Source organism: Bos indicus, chromosome X (genome assembly GCF_029378745.1).
Source record: "Bos indicus isolate NIAB-ARS_2022 breed Sahiwal x Tharparkar chromosome X, NIAB-ARS_B.indTharparkar_mat_pri_1.0, whole genome shotgun sequence".
In the NCBI taxonomy this organism is placed as follows: Eukaryota; Metazoa; Chordata; class Mammalia; order Artiodactyla; family Bovidae; genus Bos; species Bos indicus.
The window spans coordinates 70,358,010-70,384,406 of record NC_091789.1 but is presented as its reverse complement, the minus strand read 5'-3'; the positions used below and the strand labels follow the sequence as shown (position 1 = coordinate 70,384,406).

Here is a 26,397-nt window from a genome sequence, read left to right as displayed (position 1 = left end):
CCCTTAGCCACAATCAATGTGCCTATTGCAAGCAAAAGGGACACTGGAAAAATGAGTGCCCCAGTCGCCCAGAGAAGTAAACCAAAGCAGCAGGCCCACCGATCCGGTATTAACTCAAGCCACACGGCACTAATCTGATCGGGCTAACTCAAGCAGAATCCCAACTAGAGGAAACTGAACTCTCTCCAACTGGGTCCCCGAGAGACCATGGTCAGAATTCAAGTAGGGGCTATCCAAGGGACTTTATGGTGGACACTGGCACTGAGCATTCCCAGGTCACCCAGGAGATAGTCCCCTTATCAGGAAAAGAAACTACCATCATTGGGTGCACAGGAGCCCAGACCCACACACATCCAGACCTGCAGGCCCTTTTGCAGTCCTTGAGAATGCTGACGGGGGGCCATGAGGTAGAGCACGAATTCCTTCACTTGCCCAACTGCCCTATTCCCTTGATGCGAAGAGTCCTGGTTGCTAAGATGGGGGCCCAGATTTCCTTTTCTGCTGATGGGTAACCTCTCCTAAAGCTAGCAGGCCCACTCTCCTCCTTGATTATGACTCTTGCTGTAAGGTGAGAAGAAGAATGGGGCCTATATTCCTCCCTTCCAGGAGAAGGGACCATTCCTCCGTAATCAGAGACTGAGTACCCACCAGTTTTGGCCAAGGAAAATGCTCTGGGCCTGGCAAAACTCCTTACTCCCATCCTGATTGATCTGAAACCAGGAGCTCAGCCCGTAAAACTACAACAGTATCCGATTCCCCGGTAGGCCCGGCTGGGAATCCACGCTCATTTAGATAGACTACTCCAACACGGACTTCTGATGAGATGTCAGTCACCTGGAAACCCCACTACTACCCGTGAAGAAGCCAGGGACACATGACTACCATCCGGTTTAGGACTTAAGAGCTATAAATGAGGCAACAATTACTCTGCACCCAGCAGTGCCTAAACCGTACACCCTACTAGGACTGATCCCTTCCACAGCTGAATGACTTACTTGCTCGCACTTGAAAGATGCCTTCTTCTGCCTCCAGCTTGCACGTGTCAGCCAACCACTATTTGCCCCTGAATGGGAAAACCCACACATGGGAAACAAGGAACAGCTCTCTTGGACGAGGCCTCCTCAGGGTTTCAAGAACTCCCCTACTCTCTTCAGCGGAGCTTTGGCCACTGACTTTGTGCAATTTCCTGGACGAGAGTTAGACTGTGTCTGGTGAAGTAGGTCATTGAGCACAACACAGGCTCGATGCCTAGAAGGAGCAAAGGCCCTCATCTCCTTGTTAATGGAAGCTGGGTACTGGGTATCAAAGAAAAATGCACAAATCTGTAAAAGACAAATCAAATATCTAGGTTTTAATATCATCTCGGGCCAGCAAATGCTACGAACTGAAAGGAAACAAGCAGTTTGCACCAACCCTCCCCCTACCACTCACCAGAAGGTCCACGAGCTCCTGGGAGCAGCAGGATTCTGCAGGATATGGATCCCTGGATTTTCAGACCTGGCCAGAACCCTATATGAGGCCCTGAAAGAAGAAAAGGCTCCCCTTGAATGGAGCCAAGAAGTGGCATTTCAAACAATTAAGGCCAAAGTCTCCAATGCCTCAGCCCTAGAGCTTCCCAATATCAACAGAGTGTTCAATCTCTGTGGTCATGAAATGTACAAAATGGCCTTGGGAGTCTTGACCCAAAAATCCAGGCCTTGCCAAAGGCCAGTGGCCACTTGTCTAAACAGATGGCCACCCTACCTCCAAGCAATAGCAGCCACTACCATGCTAGTGAGCGAGGCTGTCAAATTAATGTTGGGGCAAAACCTAAATGTTAAGATCATACACTCAGTTGTAACCCTGATGGATAGCAGAGGCCACCACTGGCTCACACATGCATGGATGACTGAGTATCAAGGGTTACTATGTAAACATCCATGGGGAAACCTGAAAGTTGTATGAACTCTAAAACCAGGTATCTTCCTACCAAAAGAAGCAGGGCCCTTGGAACATGATTGCTTGGAATTATTAGACGAAGTGTTTTCTAATAGACAAGACCTGACTGACAAGCCACCCCACAACCCAGACTTGGTCCTATATACAGATGGTAGCAGTTACATGGAAAACAGAAAGAAGATGGTTGGGTATGCTGTAGTGTCTCACTCTGAAGTGGAGGAAGGAGAGGCACTTCCTCAAGGATGGTCAGCGCAGAGAGTGGAGTTATGGGCATTAATCGGGGCCCGGGAACTCAGCTGAGAGCAGCGAGTCAATACCTATACAGACTTGCGGTATGCTTTCACTACTCTACATGTCCACGGAGCCTTATACAAGGAAAGAGGACTCCTTACAGCAGGAGGGAAAGGGATCAAAACCCAAGTCAAAATATTGAAACTTCTGGAAGTAGTATGGGAACCAAAGGAAGTGTCAGTTGTCCACTGCAAAGGCCACCAGAAGGGAAGTGACCCAGTGGCCGAAGGGAACCGTCACACTGATGCAGCCACCAAGGAGGCTGCCCGCGGCAGCCGCCAAATTCAAAGTCCTGCTAGCCCTGGAGATACCAGCTGCCCCCAGGTACTTTCCTGAGGAGGAAAAATGGAGAAAAATGGAAGGGGGAACCAAGGCAAAGATGGGATGGTGGCTCACACAAGACTGCAAGTCCATGTTCTGGCACATCTTGCCTACAAGCTGGTGTACCAGCAACATGAACTGACCCATATGGGCAAGACTGCCTTAGAGAGTTTGCTAGACCCATACTATCTTGTTGCTCACCTCCCTGCACTCTGTTCTTCTCTCAGTGATGTGTAAACTGTTTACAAAATAAAGCTCGCCAGGGCCCTAGTAGATCGGCAGGGACACAACATTGTGGACTATCCCCCTTTGAGGATACGGAAGCAGGTTTCACTGAAATCACTCCAAATCAAGAATTTAGATATCTTGTAGTTTTTATCTGCATCTTTTCAGGCTGGGTGGAAGCCTTTCCTATCCAAACTGAAAAAGCAAGACAAGTAACCAAGGCAGTCCTGAAAGACATTGTCCTCAGATATGGAATGCCTCTGTCCATAGCATCAGACAAGGGACCAGCATTTGTAGCCAACGCAGAACAACAGGTGTCAAAGACTTTGAAAACCCAGTGGAAATTGCATACTGCCTACCATCCCCAGGGTTCAGGGAAAGTGGAACACGTGAATTGAACCCTCAAACAAACTCTAGCAAAACTATGCCAGGAGACCAGCTTATCTTGGGTAGGTATGTTGCCTGCAGCCCTCTTAAAAGTGAGGAGTTTGCCCCAGGCAGGGATAGGGTTTTCACCATTTGAAATCCTGTATGGACGACCACCCTCACTAGTCAACTTAAGGGGAGACACCAGAGAACTAGGGAACTTGAACTTATATAAGCAGCTACAAGGGTTAGGACACACCATCTCTCAAGTACATACATGGATAATTGATAGAATACTCGTTTCCTTAGGCATAACAGTACATCCTCACCAACCAGGGGACTGAGTATGGGTAAAGGATTGCAAAAAAGAGCCTTTAAAACACATGTGGAAAGGGCCATATTCTTTAACCCTAACTACCCACACTGATCTCAAGGTGGAAGGAATAGACGCTTGGTTCCATTACTCCAGAGTCAAACCTGCAAGTCTGACTGATAGCCAAGAGAAGTGGGAAACGACCCTTAGTCTGGAGGAATCCCTGTGCCTGACCTTGCAGAGAAGGAAACAACCATCCCCAAAGCCCCACTCTGGCCACACTGGAAGCTGGTCAATAAAAGCACGGCTGAAGCTTGAGGAACCAATAGGACCGACAAAAGGCAGATGTATTGGTTATTAATTGGTCTGGGACTCCCCCTATTCATCTTATTTGGAATAGGGCTTTACTCTTTCCCCCAGAGTGGACTTGTATCCAAAAACTCTCTCTCTCTGCTTTGTCTAATTCTTCATAGTTCTTGTTTTTTGGAGTTTCCTCATATTGTGATCAACTTAATTATGAAAACAGCATATTTTTGCCTTTTAAGTTGTAAAATCCCCTCCTCATCTGAGAGCCAGGATGATTGTTCTGAATGTATGGAGTCTTTCTACCTTGAGGGTACATGGGCCCTGGAAGTGTACTGGATTGGATGCCTCTCTGCTATTCCAATGGAATCTAACAATTAGCAGGTGGGCAGGGTGTCCTATTCAGAGTTGTGCCCTGTCCAAGGAAACAGTAGGCAAAGAATGCCTAAGCTGAGAAGGGTTAAATTATACCTCGGTCGGAGAAACAAAATGCAGAAGAGCCCTGGTCTATAATGATCCCTATAAGAAATTTCCATGGTGTCCAGGGGCCCCAACCTGGTATTGGGCTCCCCAAAAAGGAGGGAATGGAAATCACACTTGCATTCCCTTGAATTCCACTTCTGGGATTCTAGAGCAAAACTGTACAGGAAATCAACCTGATACTAATCCCTTTCTTGCAATCCCAGGCATTAGCCCACATTGGAAGCATCTTTACTGCACAAACCCAGACTTATGGCAATCCTGAGAGGAACTTTTTGGAATTGTGGAAGAAGGGCCAACTCAGAGCTCCCATGCAGATATGGAAGAAACTGCACCATAGGAATAATTCAGTCAGGTTTCTTCCTCTTACCCACACCAGGGGATATGCTGGTGTTCCCAATTTGTGATAACCTGAGACACAGAGAAAAATGATTCCTTGAGCTAGGAGGAAAACAAAACTAGGGTGAAGATGGGAGTTGGGGATACAGGACCCCCATTTACATGCTCAATTGAATAATCCAACTGCAGGCATTACTTGAGATTATAACTAATGAAATTGCAACTGCATTGGAACTGTCATTACAGCAACAATCCCAGATGAGGACTGCCATCTATCAATATCGAACAGTGGAGGAAGGAGGAGCATATGGGAAATTCAACCAAACTGACTGTTGTATCCAAATAGATGACAATGGAAAATTTGTGACAGACATAGCTAAAAATATCAAGAAGATTGTCCATGTTCTGGTTCAGACAATGTTTCTGGTTAAGACAATGATTGGGATTGTCGTAGTCATACTCACTGATGTCTGCTTATTCCCTGGTTCACACCCGTCCTAATCAAAAACATAACAACGTTCATTCATAGGAACAGTTGTCAAATGGAGAACAGCCACCTAGCTGTTGCTTTTAAAGGATTACCAGCCAGTTCTGGATGATGATGTTCTCTGACAGCTGCAGATGCACCATAAACATCAAGAGGGGGGAATGAGATAGAAACCAGACCAAAGCCCCCAATTAAAGTAGCAACCTTTTGCTTTCCCTTCCTTTATCTTGTGTTAACATCTGCTGCTCATCAGTCACTGCTTATGCATCTGATCTCTTGCTTGCTGGTTACCTCCTCTCCTTGGGAACTAGGGCTACCTGGGGAAAGGAGGGATCTGAGCTGTTTGAGCAGGAAATTTATGGTGCATAAAAGATACTTAGAACAAAGGCAGGGCACTCAGTCTTTGGAGGCAACTCCACTGAGCCCACACTGGTGCTGAATAAACCCAGCTGTTCTGCATCTTTGAGTGCCGCTTGTCTCTTTCTGATGCCACAGAGTCTATAACAACACCATGATGACAATCAGCTGACTCATGGCCTACTTTCCCATGGCCTTTCTTTATTTCAAACAGTCCTCAGAAACTTGCCTTGTCTGTGCTTTTGCATTCTATCTGCCTTTTCTTTTTTTGAGAGACTCTTGTATGGCAGGAGGAATTACTATAAACTGGGCCATCTTTAGTGGTAGGAAGTCATTTAGCACAATTGGTACAGTTGGAAAAGTGAGAGGAAAGTCCTAATACAAAAATGTAACTTCCAAGTTAATGCTATCTTCTGGTTGTATGAGTAGAGAAGTAGTCAACGAGGAAGAAAATGAAATCCCAGATACGTGATTATCTTGTTATGATCTCCAAATTGAAATATGCTTAAGAGAATAGTCTATATATAGGTGAATCCCGACTCCAGCTCTATTAAGTATTCACACTGTTTGAACAGTGTGAGCGAGCAAGTCTCCTTTAAGCCCTTCAGTTTGGACTGGATTGCATTCCTTTTTATTTTACTTTTTTTTCAGATATGTACTTTGCAAGTAGGAATGGTGGTCTCTTGGGGTTCTCAGGAAACCAGAGGACTGCTGATAAGAGTGGTGACCATAGACTACAAATTCTGCCATGGAGAAGGTAACAATAACACACCTGGAAAACTCTCTGAGGGAAAAGCCCATGTGATTTCAATGGTTTGGGAGGGCTTGTGATCCTCTAGGCTTCCCCATGGCTACTACAGCCTAGTGTCACAGCCTAGTGTCTTGGTTAAGGGAGATTTAGGGAGGCATGGTTGCCATGACATCACGACTCTGTGACATTACTAAAGCTATAGGCAGAATACCTTGGTCACTTCCCTTTGCCTCTAACAGATGAAAGGAGAGGCCTGTATCTATTTTATGAGGTGGGGCTGTCTTCATGATAGGCTTATTTTCTTCTACCACTTACTGTAAATGATGCTCATTCTAGTAGTTCCTAGGCCAACTTTACCCATGAAATAGGAACAAGCTCTAGCCCAGTTGAATCTCTAAAGAAATGGTGAAAACTCTAAGGGAGTGTTAAGTATCTGTGAGGATCATCAGTTTATGTGTTAGAGATTCCATTACTAGTTTCCTTTCCATGAGACCCTAGGTAAGAAAAGGAGGCCTCATTTGAAACTGAAAGCCTCTTTTCAAGAGGAAATGTGTGTATTGGTTTTCTAGGGTTGCCAGAACAATGAAAAACATACCAGGTAGCTTTAAAAATGTTTTCTCAAGCTTCTGAGGATCAAACCAGAAATCAAAGGGTCAGGAGATTTGTTCTGTTCTGGACTGTGTCAGTCCAGAATTTTCTGGCTTTGTCTTCACACAGTAATGTCTCTGTGTTTTCTGTGACTGATCTCCTTTTCTTATAAAGAATCAGTTGTATTAACCCAAGTACCTATTCAGAGGTCCTATTTCCAAATAGGGTCAGAAGAAGACAATCTACTCACATTTTGACTAAATATAATGTACAGACAGTTATGTCTTCAGCATAAAATTTTGAGAGGATACAATTTATTCATGATATTCATTTTCTCCTCTCAACTTGCTACTGCTAAATATTCATCTGTATCCCAAAGCTTACCCCACTAAGCAGCTTGCCTAAACCCAGAAAGCAGCTGCTTAAGAAAAAATGGGTTGTTTAGCAATAATACAGATGAAAACAAAATTCAAAGTTTCTTACCAATCCAGAAATCCTCTCCACAAAGACAGAATGTATGGGAAACATTTCTTTTATTGAATAAGTATTAAACCATAATGTGATGGCCATGATAAGGAAACTACTAAAAGACTGCAAAGAGAATAGAGGTATTATAAATATGTTTCCTAGCAAACTGTCAATTACGCTTTGACTGTTTGGGTCGCAACAAACTGTTACAAATTCTTAAAGATATGGAAATACCAGACGACATTACCTGCCTCCTGAGACATCTGTATTCAGGTTAAGAAGCAACAGTTAGAATCAAACATGGAACAACGGACTGGTTCAAATTGGGAAAGCAGTACGTCAAGCCTGAATATTGTCATCTTGCTTATTTAACTTACACGCAGATTTCTGCTAAGTTACTTCAGTTGTGTCCGACTCTGTGTGACCCCAGAGACGGCAGCCCACCAGGCTTCCCCGTCCCTGGGATTCTCCAGGCAAGAACACTGGAGTGGGTTGCCATTTCCTTCTCCAATGCTTGAAAGTGAAAAATGAAAGTGAAGTCGCTCAGTCGTTCCCAACTCTTAGCGACCACATGGACTGCAGCCTACCAGGCTCCTCTGTCCATGGAGTTTCCAGGCAAGAGTACTGGAGTGGGGTGCCATTGCCTTCTCCGTACATGCAGATTACATCATGGGAAATGCAGGACTGGATGACACACAAGCTGGAATCAAGACTGCAAGGAGAAATATCAATAACCTCAGATATGCAGATGACAACAACCTAATGGCAGAAAGTGAAGAGGGACTAAACAGCCTCTGGTTTAAAGTGAAAGATGAGACTGAAAAAAGCTGACCTAAAACTTAACATTCAAAGAACTAAGATCACAGCATTCGGTTCCATCACTTCCTGGAAATAGATGTGGATGCAAAGGAAACAGTAACAGATTGTACAGACTGTATTTTCTTGGGCTCCAAAATCACTGCAGAAGGTGACTGCAGCCATGAAATGAAAAGTTTTGCTGTTTTGAAGAAATCCTATGGCACATCTAAACAGCATATTAAAAAGAAGACCCATTATTTACTGACAAATTTCCATACAGTCAAAACTACGTTTTTTTCACTAGTCATGTATGGATGTGAGAGTTGGACCATAAGGAATGCTGAGTGCCAAAGAATTGATGCTTTTGGGCTGTGGTGTTACAGAAGACTCTTGAGAGTCTCTTGGACAGCAAGGTGATAAAACTAATCATTTTAAAGGAAAACATTTCTGAAAGTCATTGGGAGAACCGATGCTGAGGCTGAAGTTCCAATACTTTTGCCACCTGATGCAAAGAACTGACTGATTATAGATGACACTCATGGTGGGAAAGATCGAAGGCAAGAGAAGAAAGGGATGATAGAGGACGAGATGGTTGAATGGCATCACTGACTCGGTGGAAATGAATTTGAGCAAGCTCCAGGAGATGAAGAATTACAGGGAAGCCTGGCATGCTGCAGTCCATGGGGTTGCAAAGATTCGGAAATGACAAGGTGACTGAAATGATCCTAGCAAGCATTGTTTATTACAAAATTTTCAAAATATGAAGCCGTCCTCAAAAAGACCTGATTAAAACACTCATCACAGTTATTTTGCCCTAAATTTACATAGTAATTGGGGTAACCATCAGTGTTTTCTAATTTGTTTCTAGAGAGAAGGATAAACTTCACATAATTTTATGACTGAATGTGGCTGTGGAAAGAGGCATATGCTAAGATGGTCTGTTACCCTCCACAGAATTGAGAGATAAGATGTTACTATTAACAATTGAGAAATAAGATGCTACTATGAACAAATACCCATGTACTCATGGGCAAACCACTTCAGTATTCTTCCCCAAGAACCCTATGAACAGCATGAAAAGGCAAAAAGCTAGGACACTGAAAGATGAACTCCCCAGGTCGATAAGTGCCCAAAATACTACTGGAGATATCAGGAGAGAAATAACTCCAGAAAGAATGAAGACATGAAGCCAAAGCAAAAACAACACCCTGTTGTGGATTTGACTGGTGATGGAAGTAAGGTCCAATGCTGTAAAGAGCAATATTGCATAGCAATCTGGAATGTTAGGTCCATTAATCAAGGCAAATTGGAAGTGGTCAAACCGAAAAGTGGCAAGGTGAACATCAATATTTTAGGAATCAGTGAATTAAAATGGACTGGAATGTGTGAATTTAACTCAGATGACCATGATAGCTACTACTGTGGGCAAGAATCCCTTAGAGGAAATGGAGTAGCCATCATAGTCAAGAAAAGAGTCCAAAATACAGTACTTGGGAGCAATCTCAAAAATTTCAGAAGGATCTCTGTTCATTTTCAAGGCAAACCATTCAATATCACAGTAATCCAAGTCTAGTAATGCTGACCAGTAATGCTGAAGAAGCTAAAGTTGAACGGTTCTATGAAGACCTACAAGACCTTTTAGAACTAATGCCCCCCAAAAGACGCCCTTTTCATTATAGGGGCCTGGAATACAAAAGTAGGAAGTCAAGAAACACCTGGAGTAACAGGCAAATTTGGCCTTGGAGTACAGAATGAAGCAGGGCAAAGGCTAATGGGGTTTTGCCAAGATAATGCACTGGCCATAGCAAACACCCTCTTCCAACAAAACAAGAGAAGACTTTACACATGGACATCACCAGATCATCAACACCAATATCAGGTTGGTTATATTCCTTGCAGCCAAAGATGGAGAAGCTCTATAGAGCAGCCAAAACAAGACCAGGAGTTGACTGTGGCTCAGATCATGAGCTCCTTATTGCCAAATTGAGACCTAAATTGAAGAAAGTAGGGAAAACCACTAGACCATATGGGCATGACTTAAATAAGATCCCTTATGATTAAACAGTGAAAGTGACAAACATATTCAAAGGTTAGATCTGATAGATGGAGTGTCTGAAGAACTATAGATGGGGGTTCGTGACATTTTCGAAGAGACAGGGATCAAGACCATCGCTAAGAAAAAGAAATGCAAAAAAGCAAAATGGCTGTCTGAGGAGGCCTTACAAATAGCTGTGAAAAGAAGAGAAGCAAAAAGCAAAGGACAAAAGGAAAGATATCCCCATTTAAATGCAGAATTGCAAAGAAAAGCAAGGAGAGATAAGAAAGCCTTCCTCAGAGATCAGTGCAAAGAAATAGAGGAGAACAATAGAGTGGGAAAGACTAGAGATCTCTTCAAGAAAATTAGAGATACCAAGGGAAGATTTCCTGCAAAGATGAGCTCAATAAAGCACAAAAATGGTATGGATCTAACAGAAGCAGAAGATATTAAGAAGGGGTGGCAAGAATACACAGAAGAACTGTACAAAAACCATCTTCACAACCCAAATAACCACGATGATGTGGTCAGTCACCTACAGCCAGACATCCTGGAATGTGAAGTCAAGTGGGCCTTCGGAAGCAGTGCAACGAATAAAGCTAGTAGAGGTGATAGAATTCCAGTTGAGCTATTTCAAATCCTGAAAGATGATGCTGTGAAAGCAGTGCACTCAATATGCCAGCAAATTTGGAGAACTCAGCAGTGGCCACAGGACTGGAAAAGGTCAGTTTTCCTTCCAATCCCAAAGAAAGGCAATACCAAAGAATGCTCAAACTACCATACAATTGCACTCAACTCACACGCTAGTAAAGTAATGCTCAAAATTCTCCAAGTCAGACTTCAACAATCCGTAAACTGTGAAATTCCAGATGTTCAAGCTAGTTTTAGAAAAGGCAGAGGAACCAGAGATCAAATTGCCAACATCCACTGGATCATGGAAAAAGCAAGAGAGTTCCAGAAAAAGATCTATTTCTGCTTTATTGACTATGCCAAAGCCTTTGACTGTGTGGAACACAATAAACTGTGGAAAATTCTGAAAGAGATGGGAATACCAGACCACCTGACATGCCTCCTGAGAAATCTGTATGCAAGTCAGGAAGCAACAATTAAAACTGGATGTGGAACAACAGACTGGTTCCAAATCGGAAAAGGAGTGCATCAAGGCTGTATATTGTCACCCTGCTTATTTAACTTATATGCAGAGTACATCATGAGAATTGCTGGGGTGGATGAAGCACAAGCTAGAATTAAGACTGCCGGGAGAAGTATCAATAACCTCAGATATGCAGATGACACCACGCCTATGGCAGAATGTGCAAAATAACTAAAGAGCCTCTTGATAAAAGTGAAAGAGGAGAGGAAAATGTTGGCTTAAAGCTCAACATTCAGAAAACTAAGATCATGGCATCTGGTCCCTTCACTTCATGGCAAATAGATGGGGAAACAGTGGAAACAGTGGCAGACTTTATTTTTTGGGCGGGTCTAAAATCACTCAGATGGTGACCTCAGCCAGGAAATTAAGACACTTACACCTTGGAAGGAAAGCTATGACCAACCTAGACAGCATATTAAAAATCAGAGACATTGCTTTGCCAACAAAGGTCTGTCTAATCAATGGTATGGTTTTTCCAGTAGTCATGTATGGATGTGAGTTGGACTATGAAAAAAGCTGAGCACTGAAGAATTGATGCTTTTGAACTGTGGTGTTAGAAAAGACTCTTGAGAGTCCCTTGGACTGCAAGGAGATCCAACCAGTCCATCCTAACGGAGATTAGTCCTGAGTGTTCATTGGAAGGACTGATGTTGAAGCTGAAACGCCAGTACTTTTGCCACCTGATGAGAAGAGCTGGCTCACCGGAAAAGACCCTGGAGGAGAAGGGGATGACAGAGGATGAGATGGTTGGATGGCATCACCAAGTCAATGGACATGATTTTGGATAAACTCCAGGAGTTGGTGATGGAAAGGGAAGCCTGGCTGGCTGCAGTCTGTGGGGTCGCAGAGAGTCAGACATGACTGAGCAACTGAACTGAACTGAACTGTTGTACCCATAGGTTGGACAAGCAATATCAGAACATTGGAGTTTAAAGAAGAGAGCATTTTCTTCCAGGGCCATGCAAGTAGATGGGTGGCTTATGCCTTAAAAAATCCTGAACTGCCCTCCCTGGGTTATCCCAGTGCACCAGCCCTAAGCAACCAGTATCATGCATCGAACTTGGACTGGCGACTCATTTCATATATGATATTATACATGTTTCAATGCCATTCTCCCAAATCATCCCACCCTCTCCCTCTCCCACAGAGTCCAAAAGACTGTTCTATACATCTGTATCTCTTTTGTTGTATGCAAAACCAATATTGCAAAGTAATTAACCTCCAATTAAAATAAATAAATTTATATTAAAAAAAATCCTGAACTTCCCAAAAGCTTTCAAGAATGTCCACTTAAAACTTGTGGGAGGGATGTGATTAGCTGTGACAAACTTCTTGCTGTCAGATATTTTATTCTTGAAGAAAAGTCACGGTGAGGTAACTGTTCCTGTAAACCTCTAGCAAAACAAATATCATTCTCTATGCTGAATGGTAAGATTCCAAGCTTGATTTTCACATTCCAAGGTCCTGGTTAGGAGGAGGAGATTCCTGGGCAAGCTGACTATCCTGTCTGAGGGCATTCATCCATCACCCTGTCTTGGTCCTCCCACCCGTGGTTAGTCACAGCTGAAGAGGCAGCTTTCAGTCTCTGGGCCCTTGACTTACCAAGGTCCCCACACCCTGCCCAGCCACCTTAAATGAGGGAGCCAGGTGCCCAGCCCACAGCTGCCCTCAGTCTTCTCAGTCTACCCTAATTGTGGGGGCGGGGGCTGGGTCCTGTAGACTCTGACCCAATCAGATTGCCACAAGCATTATGTCATGGAGGTGGGGATGGCAGGCAGATTGCCTACTGCTCTGAACCCTGGGCCAGGTCAGTGAGTGGCTCTAGAAATGTCTCTGTACCTCTGCAAGACTCGGCTTTTAGCCTGTCCCCAGGCTCCACGCGTTGTTACCCAGACCAAGGCCAGAGCACCTGCAGGGCCATGGAGGAAGGCTGAAATATATCTTTTACTACACTCTGCTGAGAGGCTATTGGTGGGCCTGGTCTTCTAACTCCTATGGTCTTTAGCTGAGGACGGCAGCTCCATGCCCCTCTTGCCCCTATTACCGTATCTTCCTTGGTGAGATTATTCAACATTTGACAGAAAGTTGGTAACTTAGACCATCATGGTCTATTTCCATTAGCCCAAGATAATCACATTCTACTCTGTTTCTATAACTCAGGTAAATTAACTAACAATATCATGTGATGATACAGTTTTTATCTTCCTCTAGCTGAAATATTATACTTAAAAAGCATAATGTCCCCTAGGACATATATATTGCAAATGGGGGAACCATTTATTCATTCACTGCTGGAGGTATAGTTGAATTGTAATATTTTAAAAACAATTTTTATTGGAATAGAGTTGCTTTACCATCTTATATTAGTTTCTGTTGTACATCAAAGTCAATCTATTATAGGCATACATAGATCCCTTCATTTTTGGATTGCCTTCCCATTTAGGTCACCACAGAGCACTGAGTAGAGTTCCTTCTACTTATTTATTTTTTTCATTTTTTTAATTCAAAGTAATTTATTTGTTTTAACTGGAGGATAATTACTGTACCATACTGTGATGGTTATTGCCATATGTCAACATTAGTGAGCCATAGGTATACAAGTGCTCACACATCTTTAAGCCACACTCACCTCCCTTCCCACCCTATTGCTATGGGTTGTTCCAGAGCACTGGTTTTAAATGCCCTGCTTTATGCATACATAAACCTGAATGATGATTTTCCTGCATGAAATGTGCAATTTTCTCTATATCACATGTGAGTTACGGGTGTAGAGTTTTCTACATTAAATTTGAAATCTGTATTTATGTTTGGAAATCTAGCTGTATATTTTTGGTCATGATAGATAACTATTGTACGTTTCATATCTGGATATCCCTGCACACGTTTTCCTACATAAATATGGAATGCTGTATATTTCACATAGGAAAATTTGAGCATATATTTTCCTGAATAAAGTATGGAATATTTTTACATTTTTTAATGAAAATCTCAGTTAAGATTTTCAGACATGAAGTATATAATTCTCCATAGTTCAAATATGAAACACCGAGGCAAAGTTTCATTATTGAACTAGAAATTTTGTACATTTCATAAATGATCCTCTAGGTACAGATTTTCCTACATGAAAGTTGGTATATTTTATATTTCACATGAAGAAATACGGACACGGATTTCCTTGTTTTGCGATACTCTATATTTCACATATGAAAATATGGGTGCTGATTTTTTTACATTAAATATGTAACTTTCTATATTTCACATTTGAAAATCTAGATAAAGATTTTCCTGCATGAAACATGCAATATGCTATATGAAAATCTGGAAAAGTTTTTCCTGCTTAAATATTGAATGTTTTATTTTACACTTATTAAAATCTATGTGCACATTCTGCACATGATATATGGAATTCTCTGTGTTTACCTTTGGAAAATATTGACATTCTTTTCCTTACATTAAATATTAAATTCTCTATAGAGGTCATATTAAAATATTAGCATGGGTTTTGTGGGCCTAGATTTTCAACTGTGAAAATATGTAATTCTGTATGATTCACGTGTGGAAATCTCAGTGCAAATTTTCCTAATTGAAGTATGAAAACATGTATATCTTACAGATGATAAGTGCGGATTTTCTGATATATTGCTATATGGGATTCTGCATATTTCATATAAGAAAATCTTATGATTTTTGGGGCATAGAATATGTAATTCTGATTTCACATATAGATATTTGGGAACAGATTTTTCTACATGAAATATGAAATCTCTATATGTCACATATTGAAATCTGTATACAGATATTCACACATTACATATGAAATTTTTCACATTTCCTATGTGGAAATCTCAGACCAGATAGTTTAGAAAATATATGGAACTCTCTATAGTTCCCAAGTAAAAACAAGATGAATTTTTGAGATGAAATATGGGTTTTTGCTCATTTCTCATATGAAAACCAGGGTACATATTTTCTTACATGACATATGAACAGTGTATATTTTAGATTGAAAATCTGAGTTCAGAATTTTTTACATGAAATATGGAATTTTCTGTTTCAAATGTGGAAATCTTACCTTAGATAATGCTTCTATGAAATACATAATCCCTCTGTTTCCTATATGCATGTGGACCCTGATTTTGCTCCATAGTATGTGCAATTTGCTACATGTCACATAGGAATATCTTGGTCTAGATTTTCCCACATGAACTATGGAATTCTCTGTATTTCCTTTATCAAAATATGAGGACAGGTTAACTTTAGGAAAGATGGAACTTTTTTATATTTCACATTTGAAAATCTAGGTGTCGATTTTCTACATGAAATATGAAATTCTGTACATTTCTTGTATTAAGGTATTAGTGCAGATTTTCCTGCTTAAAATATGGAATACTCTATATTTCATATAGGAAAGCCTGAATGATGACTTTCTTACAGCAAATATGTAACTGTCTATATTTCACACATGAAAATATGGGTACAGATTTTTCTACATGAAGTATGAAATCTGTACTTCATGTTTGAAAATCTAGCTGTGTATGTTTGGTCATGATATATGGAATAATGCATGTTTCACATGTGGATATATGTGCACATATTTTCCTGCATGAAGAGAGAATCCTGTATTATTCACATAGGAAAATTTGAGCATCCATTTTCCTGCTGAATTATGGAATTCTACTTTCATAAATGAATTTCTCAATTAAATTTTCTGACAAGAGATATGCAATTCGCTACAGTTCAAATATGAAATTCCAGAAGCAAATATTCATTCCATAAATACAAAATGTGTATATTTCACAAATGAAAATCTAGATAGAGGTTCTTACATGATGTGTGGTACTCTTTACATTTCATATAAAAGATCTGAGCACAGATTTCCTTGATTTAAATACAGACTAATTTATATTTCACATATGAAAATATGGGTACTGTGTGTTCTACAATATATGTATTTCTCTATATTTTACAAATGACATGTTGAATTTTTCCTATTGCATTTATAAATATTGGTTGCACATTTTCCTACACGGTATATGGAATTCTCTGTGTTTAGCATTTGAAAATATAGATGTTCATTTTCCTACACTAAATAATAAATGCCCTAAACTTCACATATTAAAATATTAGCATGGGTTTTGTAGACATAGATTCTCAAATGTGAATGGGGAATTTTGTGTTCTGCATGTGGACATCACATTAGAAGTTTTCCTAAATGAAATATGGACTTCTGTATATTTTACAGATGATAATTGGAAGAGAGGTTTTTCTGCTATATTGATACATGGGATTCTGTATTTTTAACATACAAAAATCTTAATTAAGATTTTATTACAGAAATATGTAACTGTCTATATTTCATATTATACCAAACTGGGAAAAACTTGACCTACATGAAATATGAAATCTTTACTTTTCACATATATTAATCAGAACAGATTTTCATACATGACATAAGAAAGTTTCCATGTTTTATATAAGGAAATGTCATCCCAGATATTCATACAATAAAATGCTGAACTCTACAATTCATATATGAAAATACAGTTGCCAATTTTCCCACATGAAATGTGGAATTCTCTATATATCACATTTGAAACCTGGCCACCCACTTACCACAAAATATGAAATCTTCTATATATCATATATGAAAATCTCTGCTCAAAGTTTCCTCTAGGAAATACTGAACATTATGTATGTCACATCTGAAAAACTGGGTGCTAATTTACCCACGTGCAATCTGGAATTGTGTATATTTTTGATATCAAAATCTGTGCACCAATATTACTACTTAAAAAATGGAATTCTGTATATTTCACATGTGAAAATAGGGTGAAATTTTACTCAGTTAAAAATGAAATTCTCTATATTTTACATATGAAAATGTCAGTGCTGAATTTATGTCATGAAACATTGAACTTTTTGTATTTCACTTTATGAAAATCTGTATGCTGAGTTTCCTACATGAAATATTGTATTTTCTATACTTCATATATGAAAATCTGGGTGGTGACTTTCTTACATTAAATATTCAATTCTCTATATTTCACAGATGAAAATCATGGCTTTAGTTTTCTTCAGATATGGAGAACCAATATGGTATTGGAGTTATCTCTATGTCACAAATGAAAATATGTGCACCACTGTTTTTTCATGAAATATGGAATTATTTGTATTTCTTATGTCAAAATCTAGGCTTAAACACTCTTTCATGGAACTTGGAATTCTGTATATTTCACATATGAAGATCAGAATGGAGATTTTCCTATAAGAAATATGAAGTCACTGTATTTCATATGAATCACTGGTTCTTCAGGTACTGACACATTTCTTCCCTGTTTGTCCCTGTGCCTTGCACATGCATGTGTACAGGTGTTTGTTTGTGTCACCTGTGTTTGTGTGTGTGTTCATGGGCCCAGGCCCCTGCTGACAAGGAGATGAAGGCAAAAGAACATGAGAGGTCTAACAATGAGTAGAGGAGGCAGGAGACATCGACAGACTAGGGGAGACAGGTCCATGCATCTCTGTGGTGCCCCTGTCCAGGACAAGAATGAGCAAAGGATGGCCAGTGACAACTCTGGGTAGTGAGTCCACAAATCTGCAATTACCTCAGGAGACAAAGACAAACTCACAATTTCTGCTGTGCTGTTGTGTGTGTTTGTATCCATAAGAGGGGTTGGAGGGTTTGCAGAGTCAGCCAGCATAAATCAAGTGCTGTGGGCCTCTAAAATCATTACCCGTGGACCCCTCAGTCTGAGGAGCCATTGGCCCTGATTAAAACTCTTCAAGAAATGGGCATAGAAGGAACCTACCTCAACATAGTAAAGGCCACATTTGATAAGCCCACAGCAAATATTATTTTCAATGGTTAAAAAGTGAAAGCACGCCCCCTAACATCAGGAACAAGAAAAGAGTGTCCACTGTCACCACTATTATTCAGTCCAGTTTTGGAAGTCCTAGATACAACAATCAGAGAAGAAAAAGAAATAAAAGGAATCCAGATCCGAAAAGAAAAAGTATAGCACTCACTGTTTGCAAATGACGTGATGCTGTAAATAGAAAACCAAGATGCTATCAGAAAATTACTAGAGTTAATCAGTGAATTTAGCAAAGTTGCAGGATAAAAAATCAATACACAGAAATAATTTGCATTCCTACATACTAACAATGAAAAATCAGAAAGAGAAATTAAGGAACCAATTCCATTCACCACTGAACAAAAAGAATAAAACATCTAGGAATAAACTTACCTAAGGAGACAAAAGAACTGTATACAGAAAATTATAATTTGATGAAAGAAATCAAAGATGACATAAACAGATGGAGAGATATTCCAGGTTCCTGGGTAAGAAGAATCAATATTGTGAAAATGACCATACTACCAAATGCAATCTACAAATTCAATGTGATCCCTATCAAAATACTAATGGTGTTTTTCATAGAACTAGAACAAAAAATATCACAGTTCATATGGAAACACAAAAGCCCCTGAATAGACAAATTAATCTTGAGAACGAAGAATGGAGCTGAAAGAATCAACTTACCTGATTTCAGATTATACTACAAAGTTATAGTCATTAAGACAGTACGTTGCTGCTGCATTGCTTCAGTCGTGTCCGACTCTGTGTGACCCCATAGATGGCAGCCCACCAGGCTTCCTGTCCCTGGGATTCTCCAGGCAAGAACACTGGAGTGGGTTTCCATTTCCTTCTCCAATGCATGAAATTGAAAGTGAAGTCGCTCAGTCATGTCCGACTCTAGCGACCCCATGGACTTCAGCCTACCAGGCTCCTCCGTCCATGGGATTTTCTAGGGAAAAGTACTGGAGTGGAGTGCCATTGCCTTCTCCAAAGACAGTACGTTACTGGCAGAAAAAAAGAAGTATAGGCCAATGGAACAAGATAGAAAGCCCAGAGAAAATCCCATACACATATGGGCACCTTATCTTTTACTTAGGAGGCAAGAATATACAATGGGAATAAGACAGCACTTTCAATAAGTGGTGCTGGAAGAAGTAGACAACTAAGTGCAAAAGAATTAAATTAGAACACTTCCTAACACCATACACAAAGTTAAACTCAAAATGGACTAAAGACCTAAATGTAAGACCAGAAACTATAAAACTCTTGGAAGAAAACATAGGCAGAACACTGTATAACATAAATCATAGTAAGATCCTCTATGACAAACCTCCTAGAAAAAAGGAAATAAAAACAAAAACAAATAAGTGGGCGCTATTTAAATTTAAAAGTTATTGCATAGCAAAGAAAACTATAAACAAGGTGAAAAGACCACCCTCAGATTGGGAGAAAATAATAGCAAATGAAACAACTGACAAAGTATTAATTTCCAAAACATACAAACAGTTCATACAAGTCAATACAAGAGAAACAAACAACCCAGTCAAAAAGTGGGCAAAAGTCCTAAACAGATATTTCTCCAAAGAAGACATACAGATGGCTAATAAACACATGAAGAGATGCTTACCATAACTCATTATTAGAGTGTTAGTTTGTCAGTTGTGTCCAACTCTTTGTGAACCCATGGACTGTAGCCTGTCAGGCTCCTCTGTCCATGGAATTTTCCAGGCAAGCATACTGGAGTGGGTTGCCATTTCCTTCTCCAGGCCATCTTCCTGACCCAGAGATTAAACCCGGGTCTCCTGCACTGCAGGAAGTCTCTCTACTGTCTGAAGCACCCCAGAAGCTCTTTATTAGTGAAATACAAATCAAAACTACAATGGGATATCACCTCACACCAGACAGAATGGACATCATCAAACAATCCACAAGCAACAAGTGCTGAAGAGGGTGTGGAGAAAAGGGAACCCTCCTACACTGCTGGAATGTAAATTGATATAGCCACTATGGAAGACAGTATGGTACTTCCTTAAAAAAAAAAAAAAAAAGCTAGGAATAAAACCACCATATGACCTAGCAATCCCACTATTAGGCATATACCCTTCAAAAACCAAAGCCAAAAAAGACATATGTATCCCAGTGTTCACTGCAGCACTATTTACAGTAGGCAAGACATGGAAGCAAGCTAGATGTCAATCGACAGGGGAATGGATAAAGAAGCTGTGGTGCATATATACAATGGAATGCTAGTCAGCCATAGAAAAAAAGGAATGCCTCTGAGTCAGTTCTAAGGAGGTGGATGAACCCAGAGCCTATTATACAGAATGAAGAAAGTTAGAACAAGAAAAAACAAATACCGTGTATTAATGCATATATATGGAATCTAGAAGGATGGTACTGATAAACCTGTTCGCAGAGCAGCAATGGAGACACTGACATAGAGAACAGTCTTATGCACAAGGATAGGGGAGAAGAGGGAGAGGGTGAGATAAACGGAGAGAGTAGCAATGGATGCATTTATACTAACATATGTAAATAGACAGCCAATGGGAATTTGCTATATGACTCAGGGAACTCAAATGGGGGCTCTGTAATAGCCTAGAGGGGTGGGAATAAGCGGGAAGTGGGAGGGATTCAAGAAGGAAGGGGCATATGTACACCTACACTCATGGTTAATTCAGGTTGAAGTGTGACAGAAATCAAACCAATACTGTAAATAATAATCAATCAATGATAAATATTGTTTAAAAAGCTAAAAAAAAGGTTATTTGGAAATTATCTAGAATGTCGCATGTGAGAGAAAAAATAAAAAACTTAATATGTGGTCTTTTGCCTTCCAGGTTTTGTTCTCGTAATTTTTTAAAAGTATGAGATAGGGGAGTTAATGTTGTCATGATTCTGTATCTGTTGTTCTGTTTATCTTTATATTATACTATGGTTATGCTACTTTCCATAATAATGAGGGTGCTCCACTAATGTTGGTCAGAGGAAACACATGTTGAGATGTTCATTTGGACCAGGAACTGTTCTCTGTGATGTGTGCATTCTGACATGACACCCCATGGTCTTTCAAGCACTTAGGAGAAACTGTGTTCAATCAATACACAGATCCATACACAGTAAAGTTTCCTGCAGATAGACATGTTGATCTGCCTTTTGATCCAGAGCACACTAGACACTTCAATGTATTCCAGACTGGGGGTCAGATACAACACGTCTCTGTTCCTCTCTGGCCTGGGCAACAATCTGACTCAGCTCTTCCAGGGAGGTGACTTTGGGCAAATTCATTCACCCATTAACCACTACATGTTTCTGCTTCCTTAGCTGCGGAAAGGGATGATAGCATTAAAAATTCTTACCTCATAGTGTTGTGATGAGTACTCAAAGACTTTATTATACCTGTACATATGGAGAGCTAACCACGGTTCAGAAGGTTGAGCTTATCTTCTTGCCTCTCTTCACTTCTGTTTCTGCTTGTACTCACACCCCCCTGTCCCTGCCCCAACTCTTTTCCCCTACCACCCCAACTCCACTCTCTAGCACCTGTGCCCCATCCTCAGACTCTCCATCCAAAAACATGGCTGATAATCTCCTCATGATTTACGTCAGAAAATATCCATACCATCACCCTTGAATTAAAAATCATGAATATTGGCAGAAGAAATAAGAAACAGACTAAAACTGGCAATGTGAAAACTACACATTAAATAAAGCATTACTGATGAAAGTCTGACTATTAATGTTTTCATGTCTTCATCAGATTCAGATTTTCAGAATTTGATACAGGAGAATTAGACTTGATAAAAAGAATGCAAAAAAAAAAAAAATGTGATGTGGGACCACAGCCTTTAAATTTCCATCTATAAGGTTTTTAAAACTTTACATACTCATGTTCTATAATGGTTCAGTGACCACTTATTTCCTGTCATTATACAGATCATATGAAGGGGTTATTAGACTTGTAATTTCATAGAGAATATGCACTAAACTTTTCCATATGAGCACATGATGAAACCTCAGTTTTGCATTTAGGCTTCACAATATCCTCATTGGAAGAGGCGGATACTCATTATGCTAAAAAAAAAAAAAAAAAAATCCTTCCCCCATGCCTCATTCACTGGGTTCTTGAGGCCCTGAAGGGCTGAAGTGACACTGCAAGGTCCATGTGGTGAGTCAAGGTGGTCTTAACACTGTGTCCCTGGTACACTATCCAGGGAAATGTGGAACAGCAATAATATTAACTACAGTAATGACAACAGCTAGAATCGACTGGGAACATACCATATGGCACATACTGTTCTGACGATTTCCCATGTCTTAACATGGTCAGTCTTCTACAGTGCCCGATGAAGTAGTTAAATTTACTCCAAGCTAGTGCTTCTATGTGGCTAATGGAGGAATGAGCCACAGAGAAACTATGTAACTTGCTCAGTGTCACCCAGCAGTCAGGGAGCCACCGGTCTGGATGCATTGTGGAAAACTCAGTGTGTTCTGCATTTCTAGTCAAGGGTAAGATCCAACTGCTATGGCAAAATATGTCGAATAAAAGCTACCACATAACAGAAATTGATCTTACATCAAGGAAATGCACACTAAATAGAAATTCAATTTCTTCAGAAATCTTTCAGATAGAGGCTTTGAAAGACTGGAACTAGGATGTTTTGTAGAAACGATGGTCTGAAAGCCTCCTCAGAACAGCAGACAGCATGTCAGTGAGTCTCCGAGACTGGAGGTCGTGGGTTCCTGCATCAGAGAAGGCAGCAAACCCCTGTCACCTACACAAGCTCCAAATGGAGACAGAGCCTGGCAGGAGTCAAAATAAGACCATTCCTCTGCTCTGGTACTGCCTAGACAAGTTGTCCATGTCAATCAGAACTGAGGAATTCTAAAAAAAAAAATGCAGATTTCATGATCCACATTCAGTGAATCTCACTTAGTGCAGCTACAATAGTGCCCTAGAATCTGTCACTTTTCATTATGCTTGGGAAACTCTCAGGGACTTTATTAAACCCCTTTAGTAGAGAGACTGTCTGAAAAATAAGGGAAATAGCAATCAGAACAGATATGAGAAAAAAAAATAGAGATAATCAACAAAACCCAAAGCTGGCTCTTTAAAAGATCAATACAAATTCATAAACTTCTACTCATATACAAAAAAGAGAGCTAGATAACTAAAGACAACACTTACCAATATCGAGAGTAAAACAGATTTCAGATTCCACAGAAATTAAAAGGATTCTGTGAATGATTCTAAATAATGGCATCTGGCAATTTCAGTGAAAAGAACTAACTAAGTTCAGCCACAAAGAAATAGATAATCTATTGAAAAACCGAGCTTGTAGTTGAAAAATTTACAGAAATCTTCAGGCCCAGGTGGTATCCCTGGCACAAAAGAGAAAGAGAGGGAAAAAATGGGTAGGGACAGAGAAAAGGTGACTATATTCTAATACAATCAGTTACTCAAGGTAAAATGGGGCAAATCCAAGCAATGTGATGAAGCCATTGGTTTTTATTTTCTCATTGTCCTCCAGCTTCCCATTACTACCTCCCTCCTTTGCCCCAGTTGCTTTCTCCTTCTTAAGTCCTGCCCTCCACCAAGAGTAGCAATATTGTGAGGCACTATTCCCACATTATAACTGATATCCGCTGGTTAACTGACATTCTATCATCCCAACAGCTGGTATACTCAAGCTCTCTGTCTCTCACCATGGACCAGAAGGTTTCACTCCTAATTTCAGGTATAGCTAGGAGAGAAGGTGCAGAGCACACATTGGATTCTTGAGTCCTTCATCTGTGAAATGCAGATGACCACAAACTGTGGGAAAAAACAGAGACAGCAGCACAAGACCCTTTCAATGAGTGCTAATCCAAACAAAATATGCCAATCCCAGAGCATCACAGGACTCCTTGACATTCAGAAGCATGCCAAGTAGATTTCCCTGCCAGGACTGTTGCATTTATTGTTCCTTCTGCCTGGAAAGCTCTTCCTTCAGGTAAGCCCATGGCCTGCTCCCTCACTTCCTCCACATCTCTGCTTAATTGCCATCTTTCAAGGAGACTTTCCCTCATTATCTTGAATAAAATAATAACATCATACCTATACACACCCTTTCCCCTGATCTAGCATTATCTTTCTTCATAGTGCCTGCCACCCTTGATTTACTTACTGACAATCAGGTCTATGAAATGAGAGACTTGGTCCATTTTGTCCTGTCACAAACTCCTCGAATTAGGGCTCTGGTATATGGCAGGTGCTCAGAAAACATTTGCTGAAGGACAGCCGGGAACCAGGCCCTTTACACACATTGCTAACGTGCACAGGTGCCCTCCAAGACGGACACTGGCCCCACTGTATTAATTATCATACATACTGAGATTCCAGGAGACGGGTGACACACTCAACAACACACAGTCAGCATGTCAGGTTCCAGGCTTCGGAATCATATCTGCCAACTTTCAAATCCTCAGTTCCTGGACAGAGACCTCACAGCCAAGAATGCAAGAGGCTTTATTTCTAACACAACGACTCCACACAGCTCAGGTAGATACCCAGAGACACCAAAAACAGGTCACTGTGTATCTGCACAGAGAGCTCACAACTCGAGTCTCAGACCCGCAAACACGACGGAGACCAAACACACTGCGACAAAGAGCCTCCAAACAAACCAAGGTCTTCAAGACAGAAACAAATGAGAATTGCACAGATACTTCACATCATGGAGACTGACTTCCGAACCACTCCGGACACTTACTAACCTAATACTGAAACCCCTAAATAGAAGGACAGGACTTTGAGTAACTCAAGAACATCATACAACCTGAAGATAAAGTTCCCAGACAAATGGAAAAGCTGCACCCTGTGCACAGACACCAAGCAGCTGATAGTTCACACCCTAAGACAAAACCCTCCTCAAAGCAGCTCAGAGACATCACAACTTGGGACCCAGAATCAAAAGCTCAGAGATCTCACATTCTGGGGAGCAGACGCCTACACAGACAACTCACACCCAGGGACTCAAAGGCCCCAAAGCTCCAAAAAATGCACATCCCGGCATACAGGCACACACATCCTAGAAGCTTTGGACTATGGCTTGCAAAATCCACTCAGATCAAATATCCCATCACCCACGATCCTGGCCAATGGCTCAGAGAGATCAAATGTACCCAAAACAGCATCTGTGATGTCATACGTAGCCATACACAACCCCAAGCTCCCTGACACAGGTTACTCTCCAGGGAGAGACACAAAACAAGCCCAGAGACCTCTCCCTGGTCATGAATTGCATACATCTGTGCGACTTACCGCGCGTTGCCATATGATCCAGACTGAGTGAGAGCTAAGACTGAAACAGCGTCACTCTGCACAGCCACTGACTGTGCCGAACCTCGCCACTAACCAAGGCAGCGATTCAACCCCTTCAGGAAAAGCGGTAAAACTCGAAGAAAAAACACACACTATGAAAAGCCGCGCAAGCAAACGCAGGCGCCTCTCGCCCAGAGTTCCAGCTCCGCGACCTCAGTACCTGTCTAAGACAGGCAGCCTATGGGAACCGAGCAAGAGACGAAAGAGGTCGGGAGGAGCCGGACTTCCGCGTGTACCCGAGCCCTGGAAGAGCTAATTCTGGCTATCTCCCGGTCTCCGTATCCTCAAAGCGGCAGCCAATCTCTCGCTCTGTAGCCATCCCCACGTTGGTTGAGAACATGTAGAAACGAAGGGGTGGAGTTGGAAAAAAGACAAAGAAAGTTGCAGCTTAATATCGGTGTCCACTCGAATTCAAATGCGGCGGGAAGATGGAGTGGAGCGAATGTGGTTGGACCTAGTGGCACCATGAGTGCCTCCGCTGGGAACTCTGGTCGATGCCCGACGCGGTGTCAGGGCACCCTCTGTTTTTTCACACACACTCTCCCAATGGTACCTTCCAGAGTGGGCGGTCCTACCGCTACCCTTCAGCGTCATATTTCAGGACCGAACTGTTTCTTCTCGAGCGCCACTTGATGGTGAGATTGGGAAACAACAGAAGTACATGCCCAGGATGATATGCAACGGGTAGAAAGACAGTCAGTATGAAAACCTCACAGATTGCCACACTCTTGGACTCAGAAAAAAGTCTTAAGAAACTGAAGATTACTCCTCTGTGGTGGCCACTATTGTAACAGGAAGCATTCAAAGAATTTTCTCTGTGCTGGGCATTGGCCCTGGTGCTTCTTTGTGCTTTCTTGTTAATACAGAGTAGGTCTCATGGGGAAAACCAGCCACAGTCCCCCAACTGGCAGGAGAGATAAAGCTTCTGAGAATGGGATCTGAAGTCCTGGTATGGGAACGGCCT

At 41.1% G+C, this 26,397-nt stretch overlaps 1 long non-coding RNA gene across 2 annotated transcripts in view; it reads right to left on the bottom strand.

Annotated features, from left to right (window-relative positions):
- LOC109555502 (uncharacterized) overlaps positions 1-25,918 on the bottom strand; it is a 42,835-nt gene extending 16,917 nt beyond the window's left edge. Inside the window, exons 1-3 of one of the 2 annotated variants that reach the window (XR_002180281.2) lie at positions 25,374-25,918; positions 1,432-1,542; positions 996-1,322 (exon numbers count right to left, since the gene is read on the bottom strand). This is a non-coding gene — a long non-coding RNA (uncharacterized lncRNA). Of the gene's footprint in view, positions 1-995; positions 1,323-1,431 lie in introns of both variants that reach the window. The other variant, XR_011565375.1, reaches the window with a different exon arrangement.
- Positions 25,919-26,397: the final 479 nt, after the last annotated feature.